Source organism: Pyxicephalus adspersus, chromosome Z (genome assembly GCF_032062135.1).
Source record: "Pyxicephalus adspersus chromosome Z, UCB_Pads_2.0, whole genome shotgun sequence".
Taxonomy (NCBI): domain Eukaryota; kingdom Metazoa; phylum Chordata; class Amphibia; order Anura; family Pyxicephalidae; genus Pyxicephalus; species Pyxicephalus adspersus.
This window is the reverse complement of record NC_092871.1, coordinates 31,325,212-31,344,105: the sequence shown is the minus strand read 5'-3', so window position 1 is coordinate 31,344,105 and position 18,894 is coordinate 31,325,212. Positions and strand designations below refer to the sequence as shown.

At 34.9% G+C, this 18,894-nt stretch overlaps 1 protein-coding gene across 1 annotated transcript in view; it reads right to left on the bottom strand.

The window, feature by feature from the left end:
- AFF2 (ALF transcription elongation factor 2) overlaps positions 1-18,894 on the bottom strand; it is a 313,572-nt gene that overhangs the window by 49,189 nt on the left and 245,489 nt on the right. The gene's annotated exons all lie outside the window — the stretch shown is intronic.

Below are 18,894 nucleotides of genomic sequence, written 5' to 3'. Positions count from 1 at the left end.
AACAAATATATATTTACTACTGCTAGAACACTTTTTCTATTTTTCATGCTGTATTTTATCTTTTGCAATTCCTTAATGTACAGCAAGCAGAATGTTACCTTCTGACAAACACCACCGCTCATTTAATCTTATACTTAACAGTGGAATCCCTTACTAAATAAACCACACACTTCCCCATATTACTGTGTCACTGGCTAACCCCAAGGCTTGGAGCAGAATGCTTTCATGTATACAAACTACAACTATGCAAAATTTATGTTACATAATAAACAATTACTGCAATTCCCTTGTCTGCACATACAAAGAACTGTTTTGCAGTGAGCAATCAAAAGCTAATAGCTGTTAACACTTCCATTTATTTTGAAAATCTTATCACCCTTCATACATGACAAGTGCTAATAAATTCAATAAAAGTAGTGATCAGACAAGAAGAACTCAACATGTCAGCTTAGTAATGTGATTAACAATGTCTGACATTCTTCCATGAAAAGAGACAGGGAGTTCCCTCTTGCTGCAATCACAGAAGAGGGAAGAATATGCTCTACAGGAATATAAATAATTTGGAAAGTCTCGCAGACAATATTCCACTCTGAGCCTCATTTGCACTTTAGAAAAGCTGCCCTACAGACCTTATGTACTTTTAAGATTCATCAGAAAGATACATGAAGCAAGCTCACAGCTGAAAAAAATGTACATATTTAATGCGATCAGATCTCTAGGTTAGAAAATATCTAACAAAATAGGGGGATATTAGAGAGCATGCTTTAGTGACTTCTCGCTTTGATAAATATCTTCTGGCATGTCATTTACTAAAAACGTAGGACTTACCAAAGAGATGACAAATAAATGGCTCTTATGTGTATAAATAAAGAGCTTGTTGCTTCTTGTTATTTTTCTTTTTAAACTATCAAAAAATCTGGATCTCTAGGACAAGGACATAATTTACTGCTTCTGTTTCCATGAAACCTAAACACATTTGGCAAGCTGTTTTTTTGAATTCACAGGAACTTTTGATAGATGTTGGAACATCATTTGCTAGTCAGGAGAAATACAGAGTTGACTGCTAGTATTGTTTAGTACTCTATTTTTATATTTCTTTCTGCTTATGTTCTGTGCAATACTTTGATCATTTTTGTTTATGGCACCTAGTGGCAAATGTAAGATGTGACAATATTAAAATAGTGGCTTGGCAAAGTTCTGTTGGAAGTCTTGTGGTCTTGGGATTTTTCCTTTCTATGTGTGCCCCAGCATCCCTTCGAAACTGGAAGATATTTATTGTAATGTATAACAAAAGTTAAAAGGATAATTGGAAAAGGTACAATACATGCAGGGTACGGAAGGACACCAATTAAATTTACAAATAAGCACATTATGGTTTGGTTTATGGTTCTAGGATGTATGTATGTATGGGGGATGAATGAAAAATAGAGCAGTGGATAGAAGATGAAATAAAAAATATAGATAAAATGGGTGAGCCATGGCCAACCAAAATGGAAAGGACAGGGATGAATGACGCTGTTGTCAATCACCCAAGAATAGGGCATTGATCACATGAGCTCCTAATGCTTCTTCTACAAAGTGTACAATAAGTTAAAAAAATTTTGGAATTCAGCAGAGGACACTCTATAAATAACCAATATGTAAGGTAAAACTGCAATTTTGCTTTAATATGATGTTTACATTCAAATATTGGAACTTACTGGAGTCTGGAATTTTTTTTTCCCTTTATGATTTTTATTTTTATTTTTTTTTACCTTTACCGCTTGGTTGTAAATCCCATATTGACATAATTACATTTTATATATAAAAATTCAGATGCTAACTTGCAAGGAAATACTTTTTTTGAAATCCGTTATGCAATATTCTCTCGTACAGCATACTCTTACTCTCTTTCTGCTGCTATACCTACCAGCCAATTGGCTGTCAATACTATAAAGGTGATTACCAGAAGACAGTGGCTAATTTTCACAGCAGGGTTTGGAGGTAAAGTTAAAAGTAGCACACCATGTGCTATATTTACCTATTTACTATCTAAAAAAGGTACTAAGGCCTTTTTCATATGGCAAAGTAGCTTCAGGCAATAGGCATGTCTAACTTTCTGCAGGCATCTCGAGATTACTTCCAGAAAGCCCTTGAATGTTATAAATTAGAGAGTTAATTATTTAAACAACCTCCCAAGTGCTTTATTATTGGACAACAAAAAGTTTTCAATTTTTATATTGAACCCATCCGGGTTACTTGCCATGCCTTGTTCTGCAAATTGTTTCTGTGTGCAAGTGACCATCTTAGTCGTGTCAAGGCTTTAATTAATTCCCCATGGCAAACGCGTCTTTGGCTTTGGGAAGTACAGATCCATAGAAGGAATAAAGCAAAACTAGTGATATCTTTAAACCACAGGTTATTGGGTACAGATTTCTCTCCTGCTAGCAGCACAATACTTACAGATTAGCACTTACAACCTCCCACACTGCAGAAATAGTTTTGAGGCTGTAGGTATAGGACAAGCACTGCTACGTTTTAGGGGACAATCAAGATCAAAGATATAATTTTCAGGAACTACTTAAATACAAATATTTTTCTAGATGTTCCCTATAAGATAACAAATTATCAGCTTTAAAAGTTAGGTCTACTTTAAATGTAAGGTAAGCTTCCGTTGCTATATCCAAAACCAAACAGTACTTTTACTGTGCACGATCTGCACTTACTTAGCTTATAGAGCTGAAAATTATGCATACCATCTGATAGAGTCTAGCCCTACTGAGAGATTTCAGGAATAATATAGACCACCTAAAGAAAAAGTCTTTAAAGAACTTGGCTTAGAGTGAAATGATGTGAAATCAAGAAAAAAGCTGAAAAGAAAGCTGCTGTCATGAGAGTTTATTCTGCAAGCCTAACATACTTTACATTCTGTCTCAGCTCTGGAATCAACATTTCAAGCAGAATTGCTACTTCATTCAGCATGTCATTTCAGGACTGGAAACTAAGATTCAGCAAGTACTGAAATTCTGAATGTTCTGTTCCTCAGTGAGCAGATACATCTATAGATCTTATTATTTCAGCTAAAGATATAAGAGTGACAGTCACAATCTGTACTAGCATATCATATATTATATATTGTAACAACGGAATTTTAATGCATAATGACTGTAGGAAATAAGAAGTGGTGGTATTGGCTTTGTAAACTAATCAAACACATGCAAGCACTTTCTAAGCAGAATTTGGAAACTTATAGCTGGAATTGGGTTACAATAGGGAAGAACTGCACAAAGAATGTAACAATTTTTTGGGTGTTTAACAGAGGATTCTAAAGGATAGTATAATGTTCATTAAAGAAATATGATTCTATACAAAAAATAAAGACTATATCTATTACAATGTCCTTCTTATGTGGTTTACTGACAACTAACAATTGCATCCAAGGAGCCCCAATATCCACAAAGTTGTAGTAAAATAAAAAAAATAGAAAAAACAAAGTACACAAGAAAACTATGATTATTATGCACATTGGAATATTTATAAAGCAGTGAATGTGACCAAACATGCACTGCAGGTGAAGTAATCACTATAATGTAAAACAAATACACTAGGAAGATACACCTGCAGTGAACGTTTGGTGCGTGTTGCTGCTTTATAATTACACCCTTTGAATTAATTCACCCTCGACAGCTGCAATTAAGGAGGTATTCAAATATGTAAATGGCCCATGCAGAAAATTGTACAAAAAGCTGGTAATTTAAATAAGAAGCTATCATAGGTTTTGGTCAATTTTTATAGTTTTCTTTTTTTAGTGACAAAGTAATCGTAACCTTTATATTACTTTAGGATCTATACAAATCTTCATTTTACAAATTAGTATTTATTCCAGGTCAAGTTCATTGTTTCCAGAATAAGAATGCCCAGTATCGCCTATTGACTGCTATTCTCTAACTAAAAATCCATCAAACTACCAAGAGGGAGGGTGTGCTTCCTCTGAATCATTTAGTAGTATGGGTTATGAATAGAGGCGGCCAACAGTAGATCAAAGTAGAACGACTTGAGTTAGGAACTGACTGTTCAATTGTTTCCTGATTTTCTTTAACTGGAAATCAATACAAGGCCCTATGTGCTACCAAGAAACAGGGGCTGTGTCATTTTACTAAACCGCTGTGTGTTGTTGTGAACAGCAGGAGATCAAATTAGAATTTTTAGGCAAATTTTATCCAAGACTGATAACTTCTTGACTTCTTTCTTATTTAAAAAATGTCTGAGCTGGCAGAAGGGAAAGGTGGATGTCCTTACCCAAATTGTTTAGTTTTTTTCTAATAATAAAATAAGTATCATTTTAAACAAACTATAAACTATATTAAACTATATAAACAAACTTAAAACTAAAACTATATTTTCACCATTCAATACAAAAATACAATACACTCCTATTATCATGACCCCAATGAACATGGCCATATCAAAAAAGGTAAGCATATCAAAAATATATATGCTGGGGGCACCAAGGGAAAGAGCAGGTTGCACCTAGACTTTAATAAATTTATACACGAGTGCCAAATAAGACCACTATTTGTACACTGACATATACTGTATAACACATATTCTAAAGGTCAATGCATCCTGTGTCTTGATGAAGACAAGACGTACTAAGACAAATTGTTCCATGTACGTGAAAATGAAATGATCGCTACTTGTGTGCAGCCCACTTTACTTTTTTATTGACTCCCCAGGGTAGACCCGACACATCTTTGGGTTGAGCAGCCACTTCTGGCACTCATAACGTCTATATAGAGTCTAAGAGAGGAGGGTATAGGCCTCCTAATTTTTTTTCTCTCCAAGGCTAGAGAAGATACACTTTCATCAGTAAACCTGGGTAATTCAGCAAAACCTGGAATGGATTTCATAAACATCATTTGCTGTTTGTTAGCAAATGTTTTCAATCCTGGACCAGATCCATTCAAGGTTTGCTGAATCACCCAGGTTCACTGATGAAAGTGTATGTTCTCTAGTGTTGGAGAACTTTAATAAAGCAGGCTGAAGGAGTCCAACATAGACATGCTTTTATCAGCCTTAGCAAACTATTAATGCTGACTCAGCTTTATTTAACAACATCTTCCTTCAGGCTCCCTCCATATTGGTCCCTCCCTCCACACCTCCAGTGTCTCTCCCTCCAAATATATATATATATATATATATATATATATATATATATATATTTACCTTTCCCTACTTTTTTAGTTAATATGCTCAAAAATGTTGCCCAAAAGACTATACTGCAAAACACATACAAAGGTGTGGCTATGGGCAGCGTCTGGCAAATAAATGCCTTGGTTATGATCAAGATATATCCACATAAGGATATATATATATATATATATATATATATATATATATATATATATTTACCTTTCCCTACTTTTTTTTTTTTAAATAAAAAAAAATACGCCCAAAAGACTATACTGCAAAACACATACAAAGGTGTGGCTATGGGCAGCGTCTGGCAAATAAATGCCTTGGTTATGATCAAGATATATCCACATAAGGCAGCTATTTAGTAGCAGCAATAGAGAAGATATACAATATGTTTGAAGAAGCATTTTGCTGAACAGTAGTAAGAGGAACTGCACATTTTATATGCTTGTAAAATTGACAGCCAAAGCTAAGAGTACAAATTGCTGGACATTTTTCTCTTCTCTACTGCTTCTCTTTGTCTTCTTGTACAATGAAATCTTACTTACACAAAACTTCTTACACCATAATGACTTTCTTTGCAGCTTAATGGGCATCTCTTAGTGTCAGTAGCTGTTCAAATTGCTTTTGGAGGAATATTCTATTTTATAACTTTTGCCCTCCATTTCTCAGCTATATGGTGCTGTTTCACAAATAAAGAATTCTATCTTAAAATTAATATATATATGTTTGGAATTAAAGTGCAATTGAATTGGTATGACACCCCCCCGCTGTGTGTCTGATTTATATCCTTGCAATTAGCAAAGAGTATGCTGACTTTTTCTCAGAAAGGATTGTGTGGGATCTGCTTCCCCAGAGCGCAAAGGTCTCACTATGCAGCATGCTGGCAGTGAATGGGGTTTCTACTCATGCTGGGGCTGTATTTTTTTTTTTTTTTTTAAAAGAGGACCAACTGTAAGACTCTGCACACCTTTATTGTTGACCTGGAATGCATTCAGCTCATTTAATCTGAACATTCAACTGGGCTTTGAATAAATATCACTAAAATCCTATCACTAAAATTAATGAGAGTGGGCATGCTATAAGCAAAGAGTGCGGCATTATATTGGAGGACTGGCATCTGGCAAGCACCGGTGCTAGACCACTGTTTTCGACCTGCTTTGCCTGCAATTCATACGTGCCTCAATGTGATAAGCTGTATTCATAGAAACACAGTTTAAAGCAAGGCAGGTACAATGCAAATATGCGTCAAATGCAGAACAACAATGTTTGTGGACACTTACCCTTTACTGAACTACAATTTTACATATCAGTGAGATCTGAAGGTGAAAACTATTACACTGGCATGTCGGTGCAGATATATTGGGCCTGATTTGTTAAAGCTCTCTAAGGCTGGGGAAGATACACTTTCATCAGTGAAGCTGGGTAATCCTACAAACCTGGAATGGATTGAAAACATTTGCTAAGAAATAGAAAATAACTTTTAAGAAATCCATTCTAGGTTTGGTGGATCACCCAGCTTCACTGAAGAAAGTGTATCATCTTCAGCCTTAGAGAGCTTTAATAAATCAAGCCCAATGTCTTAGGGTAGACTATTATATCTAAAGGAATGATTTTTAGGACACTAAGGATTGCAAGACAGTGAATAATGTTGTTTAAAAAAAGGACCAATAGCGATTGGTAACTATTTCTGGGTGAAGTGTACAGAATTGGAGTAACAATTAGTCCTAACTTAAGGATTCAATTTGCTAAATATGGAGTAAACTATTTAGCAACCTCTAAAAATATCATACTTGTAGATCCATACTGAAATAAAATATATAAAAAAGGAGAAAAAGGCAAAAGTCAAATGATGCCTCAATAGAAAAAATAATGTGCAATAAACATCCAATGTTTACAGTTGCAGAAATAAAAGTTCTAATTTTTTGCTTGGATGATCACAAAGGAATCCATAGGCACATGTGGTATAACACAGAATGGAAATATAATTGAAAAAAAAAACTTCATATTATAAAAAAACTGCCCAATGTATTTCTAACATTCACAAAAACAAATTCTTATTTCACATACTTATAATCTCCCAAACTAATTGATATTTCAAGTACAATAGGGAGGGGAACTATAATGACCATGTCACAAGTATATTTAGGACAATTTTCAATTGTTTATTGAAGTTTCCAATAAGAATACAAAGACAAAGCAAACTTTTCTTTGAAGTAACAAATATGGAATTAACATGAAATAACATAATTTATTCAATGGACATCAGCAACTGAAAGAACTCAAATACAGGGGTGGGTTTTATGCTACGCCATTACTTGTTGGTGAATGTGGAGTGCAGCAGGTCATCTATAAAAAATTGAAGTTTGTATCACAAAGTATAACTGTTGTGTTTGGGCAAATAAATTTAAAGGTACCAGCTTACATTTGCATAGGGCATATACCTTCACTGATTTACAGGTTTACTTCAAAGTGGATATATACCTTGAAACAAGGTCTGACCTTCAAGTAGAATTCTATCACTGAGAAAAGTCTTTTTCTGAACTAATAAACTAATATTTAGGTCATCCAAGCATGTCTGTATGTAGGCTTCGGAAAAGAATCATATGAAGAAACAACAGTGTTGTAAAACAACTCTCAAGGTCAAAGTTAACCGCTTGACATTGATTAGCTGTTAGCACAGACATTAAATTAAATAATTCAAGTCCAACTGTAAGATATCATTTTATGTATTGTGTTTGTTTGGACTTTTTTTTAATTATGATTAAAGGAAGCTCTAAATAGGATTGCTCTAATCACATATTTTGGTACCATTGTGAGATCTTCTTCCAGCCGCATAGACTGGCAAACTTTGGGCCCCATTGTCTGTATATGAAAATAGTGAAGATGTATACTGCCCATTTATTTGCCAATTAGGTTTTATTCATCCAGTGGTGAAAGACAGTCTACTCTTGATCTGTTTTGTCCCATACTGGGACCTAATTGTAAAGCAGCTCTATGGCTATACAATAGTAGACGATTTAACATGTCAGATGGATGTAGTAGGTGAAGTGTCTCTGTTGTTGATGCTTAAATAAAACTTTCCGCATGTTAATGCTGCTTTAGGGTTATATATGTATAGGATCAGTGGTCTGTGGCTTTAATGCTCCAAGGTGCATCTCATTGACATGGTTAACAGACATTTCTCCTAAAGCAGTTCAATAAATCAGTCTGATTTCTATCTGCACAAATGCACATCTTCGTAGTAAAACAACAAAAGGACTTTAAAGACAGAGTGTAACATTGCAAAACATAGCTGAACAGATGCATGCCAGTTGTACAACAATCACATCCTTTTCATACCACCCCCTTATCACTTCTGCTCTGCTTGGTTTTGTGCCAGACTTTATATTGCTGCTGGACACAATGAATGTTATTTAAATGCGAGATGATGCATTCCAAGCTTGATTGCAATCAGTGAATTCTTTTTTGTATAATTATGCCTAATCTGACACAAACTTGGTATAAACACAGTAGATATGCATCGTATAGGATTGTGGATAGTGTATTACCCACATTAAATTACTCAGCAAGGTTTACCTGAGATGTTGAGTACACATATTTTGCATTTGCTTTGAAGTTAAATTTGGAACATTTGACATAAAATCATCTTGTTGTTATAAACAAAGATTATATTACCAAGATTATAAACTCTTCAGGGTAATGACTTTGTCTGTTGTCTTATTTCATTACTTTCACCCTTGCATGAGTGTTGTAATGAAAATTCCATCTATAGCAAGAGCAATCATTCCTATATTTGCCAATTTGGCCTTCATCCAACACCTAGTGCCTAAAGAGCCGTTCACTAGCAACACTGAAACTTTTAGGTCCCTTTCATACTAGCTGCACCTAGGCACATCGGAAACTACTACTATGCTTCTAAGTTTGGCAATCGGAATGCTTTACCTTTTCATTTGCAGTGCGTTTCTTCTTTAAGAGGTGGAAAAGCTACCACACAGTCACACAAGTGACAAGTAGCTTCCAGGTACGGTGCCGCAACCCCACCTCAACCATGTGCAAACATGTGCACATAAAGAATATTTTTGACATAAGTCTAGTGGAAGAGATCAGGGGCAAGTCCTACTAGATGAATTGTCAAAGTAACAGTTAAAATAAAATGCTATAATGATCACTGTCCCAATTGAATATGTATTTGCTGATGCATTGGCAATACTTTACTTATTTTTAGCTAAAAACATTTCCTGACCATGATGTCTTCTCACTCTCTATATCAACCTATAAGCTACACTCAATGATTGAGGTTGGTAATGCAGGGATGGGGACACCAATACACCAAAACAGAAAGGTAAATTTTAGGTAAATCTATCTTGAGAAAAAATATGAAGGCTGCTATTGCTGTCTTCCACCTTAAACAATGGTACTATTAGCTTGAACGCCAGAAAGTGCACAATTTTTGCCAAACACTGTCTCGAAAGATTAAAGTAAGACAGTAAGAATTACAACCACCTACCTAGCATTTTTTTTAGAAGTCATTGACAGCATTCTTAATGTATCTCTCATGACTGGTTACTTTTAAATGTACAGTGGTACCTTGGTTTTTCAAAGCGGACTTATACCGAGGTACCACTATATTATGTTTTTAGTTGGAGAGGGGAGCTTATTAAAAACAAGCATGCTGTAATGATAATAATCCCAATTATGTAGTTATATGTTTGCTTTACACTGTCCATGACAAATTGAATGAGGTTTTCTAATCAATTTTGTATGTATACGAATATAAATCTCATTGATGATTGATTGTATCACTTGCCTAATGCTTATTACAATCTTTACCTTGCCTAAAAAAAAAAAAAGATTTCTCTATTCTTTCATATATTATATTTAGCAATTTTGGTGTTGGCAAATTGACCAATATATGGAAGGAACGCTCCTGCTTTATTCTCCTTTGCTTTACAATGCTCCTGACGGTGGAAGGCAGAGTTGGGGCCTGCAGAGGCTAGCTTTGATGGGCAAATGTATTGTACTGTTAACTTTAGTTTGAAACACTTCTGAAATAATTTAGAATTTAATGCAACTGACCTTCAGCAGCAGTTGTATTTCCATTGATTTGTGTTGGGACAAAAGATTAAAATCTTGCATAAAAACTAAATAACAAAAATGGCCTATTTATCTTGTAATTGTTATTATTCATGATGATGACTAGATCAATTTCTCTTAATAAAAATAAGCTGAACATCAGAACTGCAGTATATTAAACGTAAGCTCCCTTCACTCTGCTGGTGTACTTTCATGGACTCATCAATGGCTTTAGGTGTAAACCTCTGTGTTTTATAGATGAACAAAGTTTTAATGGCCCCTGCATAATAAAAAGACCAGAAAGGGATCTGATAGTAAATGCGTTTTCATTACGATGATGCTATGGAAGTGTTGGCATGGCTTATTGAAAATTGTGATAAAAGAGATTAGAGTTGGAGCTGAGGATCTCATTTCTTTGAATGACAAGAAAACTCAATATATCTAATCACTTCACCGACACCTATTGGGAGCCAAACGACAGGCAGTTCTCAAAAGCTCAATACTGCTTGTTAAACACCAGTGTACTTAGCAAGGTGCCAGGTAAATTGCCTTTAAAAATGAGCAACACAGTGATGCAAACAAAATTCATTTTTTTTCGCCCTCTTTGCAAAATGAAATGGAACAAAGAAACATTTGAGACAGGTGAATAATGGTTCTTCACTTGAATTATCACGTGTGTTTTTTTCAAGCTCAGTAGGAAACATCTTTATCATTTGCGGTGAAATCCAGATGGAAAAATAGATGATGGTGACAACTGTATGGCATGATCAAGGAAAAATTATTCATTACTCTGGCCTTCCTGAATTAAGATGACATTAATTTTGTCTGTTCTCTGTGTATGTATGAAATGACAGTGCTGCTTCACTGAACATTTTTGCAAGACAGACACATCTCTAGGGCTGAGATAAAGAATAAGTACACCTAAAACCTTCTTTGTACTTTATGTGTCGGGTGAATTCCGGTGAGCTGCATTTCCTGACATCTTATATCTATGTGGTATCTCTGTAGGGTGAAAACATCTAAAGACTTCCAAACTGTTTCATTCAATTGCCAACTTGACTTGACTTTAAGCCTAGGTTTTTTATCTGGATTTTCTATTCTCCTGAAATGAGAAGTTAAATAAAAGGGACCCTTGATGGTTATCCAATCCATTACATTTGGGTATACTAGCCCAAAATCTGATCATGGACACGGGGGACCTTTTTTTATTAAAGTTCTCCAAGACTGGAGAAGACAGACTATCATGGGAAAGCCTAGGTAATCCAGCAAACTTGGAATGGATCTTTTCCAGGATTAAAGAGATTTGCAGACTAATAACTAATGATTTTTAAGATGCCCATTACAGGTTTACTAGATCATCCAGATTCATGACCCATGATAGCATATTTTCTCAAGTCCATGCTGTTTTACCATATGTTTTCATATGCAACTGGGCAGTATTCAGAATCCAAGCTCACACCAGCCATACCTTTTTTGTAGGTAAGGTTAGTACACAGTTTTAGCTTGAGCTGAATATGTTCATAACTGAAGACATGTATAATGCTGAAATTGCTTTTATATAGTGTAATGGTACAACATTGATCATGCTTTCATTTTGGACCATGTCACACCAAAATATAAACAAACAGTTACATAAAACAAGATTACAGCACTTTTGGTGGTTATGTTCAACTTTGCCAACTGAAGAATGCCTATAGCAAAGAAAATACTTTCTAGAAAAAAACAGCTCTTGGTCTTTGAATACTCAATAATATTTTATGGTAGCCATTAAAATTAGATGATTATTGCCTGTTCTAGATAAAGATTTGAATGTCTATGGTAAAGATAATGCGTGTGATTTGTCTTTTTGGAATTACCAATGTGCAACACCTATTTTGCTTCCCCAGTTTTCCCAATATAATGTTGGATTTAAGGGTGAATGTCTTTATTCGCCTTAATATTAACATGCACAGACTATGCCTGGGAGTAGCATGTTGCACTAAAATAGGGTTCTTATTAGGAAGGTATTACTGCAATGTTTGTTTTGCATGTACTGTGTTACATCTATATAGTAAATGTTTGTCAAATGTGTAGTATAATTAATAAAATATAACTATCTACATATATGAACAGAACTCCGGTATAGGAATTGTGTTCATGTATTTATTTTAAAGAATAAACAAATACGTCACAATGGTTTTGGGTCTTTAATCCTGTTTTAGGCAACAACAATAACAGTTCGGCTCAATCCACTGTATTAGATAGACCAATAGAAACAGCATGACATGTGATCAGTGTAAACATAGTAACAATCAACTGCCTCATCCAGAAACCTGCAGGAAACTAGGTCAATAGCAAGTAAATCAAACTTATATTTTATGTGTATGGTATACATGTGTTGGCTTCTACTTCTGCATATGAATATTCCCCATATAAATGGGGTTTCGAAGAGTAGAGGGGGCTGATCTCATGCCTAAAAAGGGGATAACCGGGGTCTGAAAAGTATTTTAGGGTGTTTATTTAGCAATCTAAAAGTAGTTTTAAAAGGGCTGACTGGGAACTTGAGAATCAGGAGCCTATTTTTTTTTATCCGAAGATGGGATGATCTTGGGTTCAAAAGCAGAATATAGATTGAGCTCTGAATTTGATTAAGGGATCAGAAAGAAGGGGTAATATAAGGTCCACTAACATTGTACAATTTTCTCTCACTGACCCTGGGGCATTTTTTACTACCCCTCCTCCCACTAGCCAATAGCCAATGTATCCCAAAAAAGTAAATAATTAAGGTACCAGTAAGTATAATGAAAATATGCCAATGGCTTCACCCACATCACAAACCAATCAAATTGCAAATCACACATTTTTTCAAGCAACAATGTGGTACTGTAACTCATAGCAACAAAAGTAATAACAGATCTTAGGATATTATTGTAATATAGGTGACAATAAAAATTGAGTTCTTATGAGAAATTTTGGATGTGCTGCATTTTTAGTTAAAACTGTAGAATACACTGATATAAATATGAGTGGTTTAAATTCACCTTAACAAGTGATTTAATCAAGCAGTAATTTTTCCTGCTTCTCTAAACTAAATCCTTGACACAGGCAATAACCGTGTTGATTGTTTAGTTTAATAAAACTCTTTAATGAATTGATATTACAGTGAGAGTTACTATACTAATGTAATATCAACCACTTAAAAGATTTCTGACCCTTGAAAATATGTTTGATAATACAAGGAAAGGTTTCTGCCTTTTGAATGACATTACTGGTCACATGTTAAGCTGATGTTGTATCTTAGTAATATACAGGAATAATTATTGTTTCACTTAATCACCTCTGATGAGAACGTTAGCAAATACACAAGGCCCATTAACTCTTTTAAATGATCTCTTAACTTACTGGTCCTTTAAGCTATTAAGTTATTTTTTAAATGATGAATGTGCAAAGTTATACCTGCTAATTAATTAGTGCGAAAGCATTAAAGATCGTTTGTTGCATATTATCTGCAAAAAAAAAATTCTCCTGATTTGTGGTTTAGGGATAAAGTTTGCATTCAATCCCACCATGGGCTTAACTTGAATTTCCGTTGTTCGCTATTTTCACAAACTTATGTGAAAATATAAGCAGGGGAACTCTGCCCACTGTGTACCTTAGCAGGGGGCTCACAGCTAATGCTTACACTGCCAATTCCAAAGTGACTGGAAATATAAACATTGTCTGTGAGCCCACTGTTAAGGTACATGCCAATTTGGAGCACTGCATGCAGTGCATCTGAACTATTGGCCTTAATGCTAATTTACCCTGCCAATCTATTTTTGTTTCTTGTTTTTTAATACATAATTTGTAATTCTATACATTTTATACAGACAAAGCAAGAAGAAGAAAATAGACGCAGAGATCAATAAAAAATTATTTTCCCCGTTATAACTTGTTGCTGTTTCTGTGCCCTGTTTGACTTCCTGCACAAGTAATGGGTGTTAGACAAAATTAAAAATGAGGGGAAATATCTTTATTGGGTAGACAGAAAGCCTGATAAATGAGGAAACCCCCCTATGATATATCCGAATGTTTTGACTGCAAGTAAACTTGCAGGCATTTAAAAAGGTCCAGGAGGTACCAATACTGACCCAGTGGCATATTGGCATATTAAACCGAATAATCATGTACTTGTTTTTATGCACATCACTTATAAAAAGGAGAATTATGGTGTGGAATAAAAATGGCTACAAAAAAAACTTTAGAAAAATGTTGCCAGAATTTTAAATGAAGAAAAATTACCCAGGAGTAATCCAAATGAGCTGATACGTTCATCCTCAGCACATGTATCTTAGCACACTTATATTTATGAGCTTGCCGTTTTCTTGCCTTTTTCCGACCTCTCTTAGTAAAATCTACAGCTGTCTGCCATTCTTAATAACATCTTCAATACTAATGCCAGAAGGTGCAATTTGATTACTGACCTGTTATCCAACTAGTTCTAGAAAACAATTTAAACTAAATTTCCTTAATATGCCTATTTTTCTATCCTGCCAGAAGGGTTGCTAATGAATTTTCTGCTCGAATGCACAGACAGATTGAGAACTACGACTGTATTGGCCAGGGTAAACGTGGCACTGGCAAACACAGCTTATTTGTACCCATGGACGTGTTCTCTTGAGTATGTTCCTCATCCAGAGGTAATTTTGCAATAAAATCAACCACGATTATTGTGAGCGCCTGGAAATATTCCTTCAGGAATACAACTGGTAATTCAATACCAGGAAACATCGTACTCTGCAAAATTAACCTTGTAAAAGTGATATTTTCTTCAGCCAATTTTCCTATTCTCTCCTGTCTGTTGGTCTTTAATTAGGATGGAAATATGTCTATGTTACATATTGATTTACATTAAAGAAGATAAGCAGTCATAAATTGAATAATTATTTTTGATTTGTTATAGAGTTACATTTAGCAAAATTCAGTGCTCATTCCTCAGCAAGTATAAGCGTTTGAAGGATGGGCCCCTGTAGAACTGGTGCACACAGAGGAGTATATAGGCAATCCAGATCCCACTGACATTCTTTATGGGGAGAAAAGTCATAGGGCAACACTTAACAACCACTAAGGATTGGGTGTCTCTTTCAGTAATGTTTGATTAGTACCTGTTCACTGTACCTTTGCTCTGATCAGTCCCATTCTCAAATGATATCATAATATATCAAATTATATCTTATCTACCACTAGGTACAGTTCCTCTCTTTGCTTTCTGTCCTATCATACAGGACAACATATCGTTCTTCTAGACAGCTGGTATTGGTCCAATCCACAACTTTCCTAATGGACCCTTGCTTTTCCCGGGTTAATATCCCAGATTTTACAGACATTACAGATTCCTGTATCACTATCACTCTCACTTACTAAGCACAAAAATGAATAATACATTATATAAAATAGATTTCTGATAGAGAATTCACTAAAGGTACCAAAAAAAAAACACAAAGGGCCTGAATTATTGAAGCTCCAAAAGACTGGAAAGATGGATTATCTTGGACGAACCTGGTGATCCAGCAAACCTGAAATGGATTTGGTCTAGTGTTAAAGATAATAGCCAAATATTGGCAAAATATTTTAGGAAATCCATTCCAGGTTTGCTGGATAACCAAAGATCACTTATGATAGTCTATATTTTCAAGTGCTGGAAAGCTTTAATAAAGTAGGCAGAGAAGCCTCTCTGCTTGGGAACAGTGGTAACTCTGCATTGGGTCTACACGACCTCTGCACAGCCAGAGCTAGAACATATTTTTATTAAGATGGTGTACCATTTTATAAATTTAACATGCAATCACCCATCTTACCATCCACTCACACTTGGTCTTCCCCCATCCAGACAATTGGTAAGAGGGTTTGTAAAGTTTACATGATATGATTACCAATTCACTTAATGCCTTTAACCACAGCACATAATCCATTCCAAGCAATGTTTGGATCAATGGTTCATAACTACTACAACTTCAGCAGAAAAAAACAATACCATGTGTTTATCATTATTTATTATTATTATCATTATCATTATTATCCAACTCCTATGTGCTTTTTTATTGAAAAAAAAAAATTGGCAGTCCAGAAACATTATTTTAGATTTGGGTACATGATAACACCATATCTTCTTCTGATTTATTATATCTCCCGAGAAAATCTGAGAAATAAAATCAGCCAAAAAACTGTGGGAAGTGACCAATGTGCTGTACTTCTGTTAAATATTAATATTTCATGGTTACCCATTGTCCAATGACATGATTGTTCTGACAGTTAAATTACATGTAACAAAATAACATATAGGCAGATACTATGTATAGAAATGGCATGACATCTTTGGCTTTCTCTCAACTGAAACAGCTGTCAGCCATGATTAGAATTAAGTCAATATATTAGCAGGTGGCCCTTTGCCAAAACTATTTCCATTTAGAGATTTACACTGTCATGCGTGTTAGTATAAGAAGTTACTTAAAGTATAGTGTATTACTACCTAACCTTCAGTCTACACATTTTATTTCTATTAATATAAAGTATAAAACTGAAGAACGTATTAAATTATATGACTAAATATACCAGCTGCTCTTTTGACCATTGGATGAATGCATTTGCAGCTGTGGCAATGCTAACACTGATTTAACATAACTAACTATGTGTAAGCTGGTAATGATGTGGTGACTACACAGCTGCTTATACATACTTGTGACATATGTACACATAACTGCAGTTTGTGAGTCGTTACTGGATTATGATGTGTGTATGGTAACACCTTGAAATATCCTAATCCAAAATATACAACCTTCTTTTAGGGACAAAACATGAAATTCCAAAGCAAATATATCTAGAAACCAAAAAATGTTTAATTATTATATTTGATATTTTGATATTTTGCCCAGCAGTTAGGAAGGGGGACAAAAGCAAGAAAGAGTTCCAGTAAAATAAATTTGAGTCCAGTCTCAAAACATTAATGCTTTACCCTGTCCACAAGAGATTGCACATTAGAGTATGTAACAAGACTGGATATATAAATCTGACAGGCAGCTATCTAGTAAAAGGAAATTCACATTGTCAGCTTCTTGCCAGATTGAAAACAAATCAATGCAAAATCAATAACCTGCAGCAATAAACAACTAAACAATAACCAAGGAATTAAAAATATCCCATTTTCTTCACTGAAGAGAAAGGGGACAAAATAATAGTAATTTGAAAATGATATGTGAACAAGCATTGGTAATGAAATATAATATTATAACTATCACACATTGTAAGTAGAATTAAGAATATTGCAACTTTAAATTTTCATTTATCCATGTACAATAACAATATATTTTTTCCCATTAAAAACTCCAAATGGCAACTTTGCTAGACTATTAAACTGCTTTCACTAGATTGAGATCATGTCCTTAGTCTCCTGCAGGTAGGAGGAAACTACTTCAGTCTCCAAAAGAAACTTTTTCTTTTTAAGAGCCTCTGTAACATGCTGGCAGGTCTCTCCATGAACTCTATAAGTTCCTTATATATACTGCAGTCAGACTTGTGGCCCCTGATAGCCACAAAGGTTGAGCAGCTATATCTAGTACAGGACCCATAGCTTAGCTACTGCAGATTTTACTACAGTGATCCCTGTTGGCTCCATCTCTGAACGCATTTTCACCATCATACACAGCATTATCGTGTCAGCAAGGAGGGCAACAGCTGGGGACAACACAAAGAAGCATCCCCTACTCCCACAAATGTCAATACCCTACATCAGATGCTTAGGGAAATACGGGAATAGTGTTTTTTTTTTGCTACAGAGTTTTAAACAAGACATAAGCCTGTAGACAGGGTCTCTTTTAGTGGACATCTATTACCAAATACACATGCCCTTGAATTTATGAAATTTTACCTAATACCTAAGTTAGACATAGTTAGATATTCTAACATAAAGCAATGCAAGAATTAATTCAATATACTTAGAGAATGCAGACTTTGACCGTATATTTTTTCAAGGTGGTTTCTGAAGAACAATAGCTTTCATCAAGATTAAAAAAGTAGGTAAACTTTACAAAATATTCTAAGGATGACCTGTTGCTATATCTCAATAGAAAACTCTACAAATATGAGCAAACTTCTTTAGCAATGGGGTGGATTTCCTTAAGGAATATAAGCTCCTTACTGAAAAAAAGTGATTTTAAGATCAATAAAAGATACAGAGCTATAGTATTATAATTGAAATGTTTGCCTATGTTGTAATTTAGACTTTCCTGCAGTAAAACTGCCGAGAACTGTGTCTCTTGAAGCTGTCAAAGGTAATTGTTATCAGGGAATCACTTATACCTATGCAAAGGGGCAACTTGGCAGAAGGGGGTAGTATTCATTAAAGCAGGACTAAGCTTATTTCTAATATTGGTGAGCAGAGAGATTTGGTCCATTCTGCAATAAAACATACTTACCTGCATGTTTACAATTTTCCTTATTGTGTACACATTGGGTGCAGGTCACCATATGATCCCGCCATAGCGCAAAGGGAAATACGTTTCCTTAAATAATTTTGGACAAGCCGATACATTTGTTTTAATGCATAAGAGAAATAGCCAGCCCAATTTGCAATAAAGAACTTTCATGCCCAGATTTTTTTTTACTTCTAGGTTTAGTTCCGCTTTAATT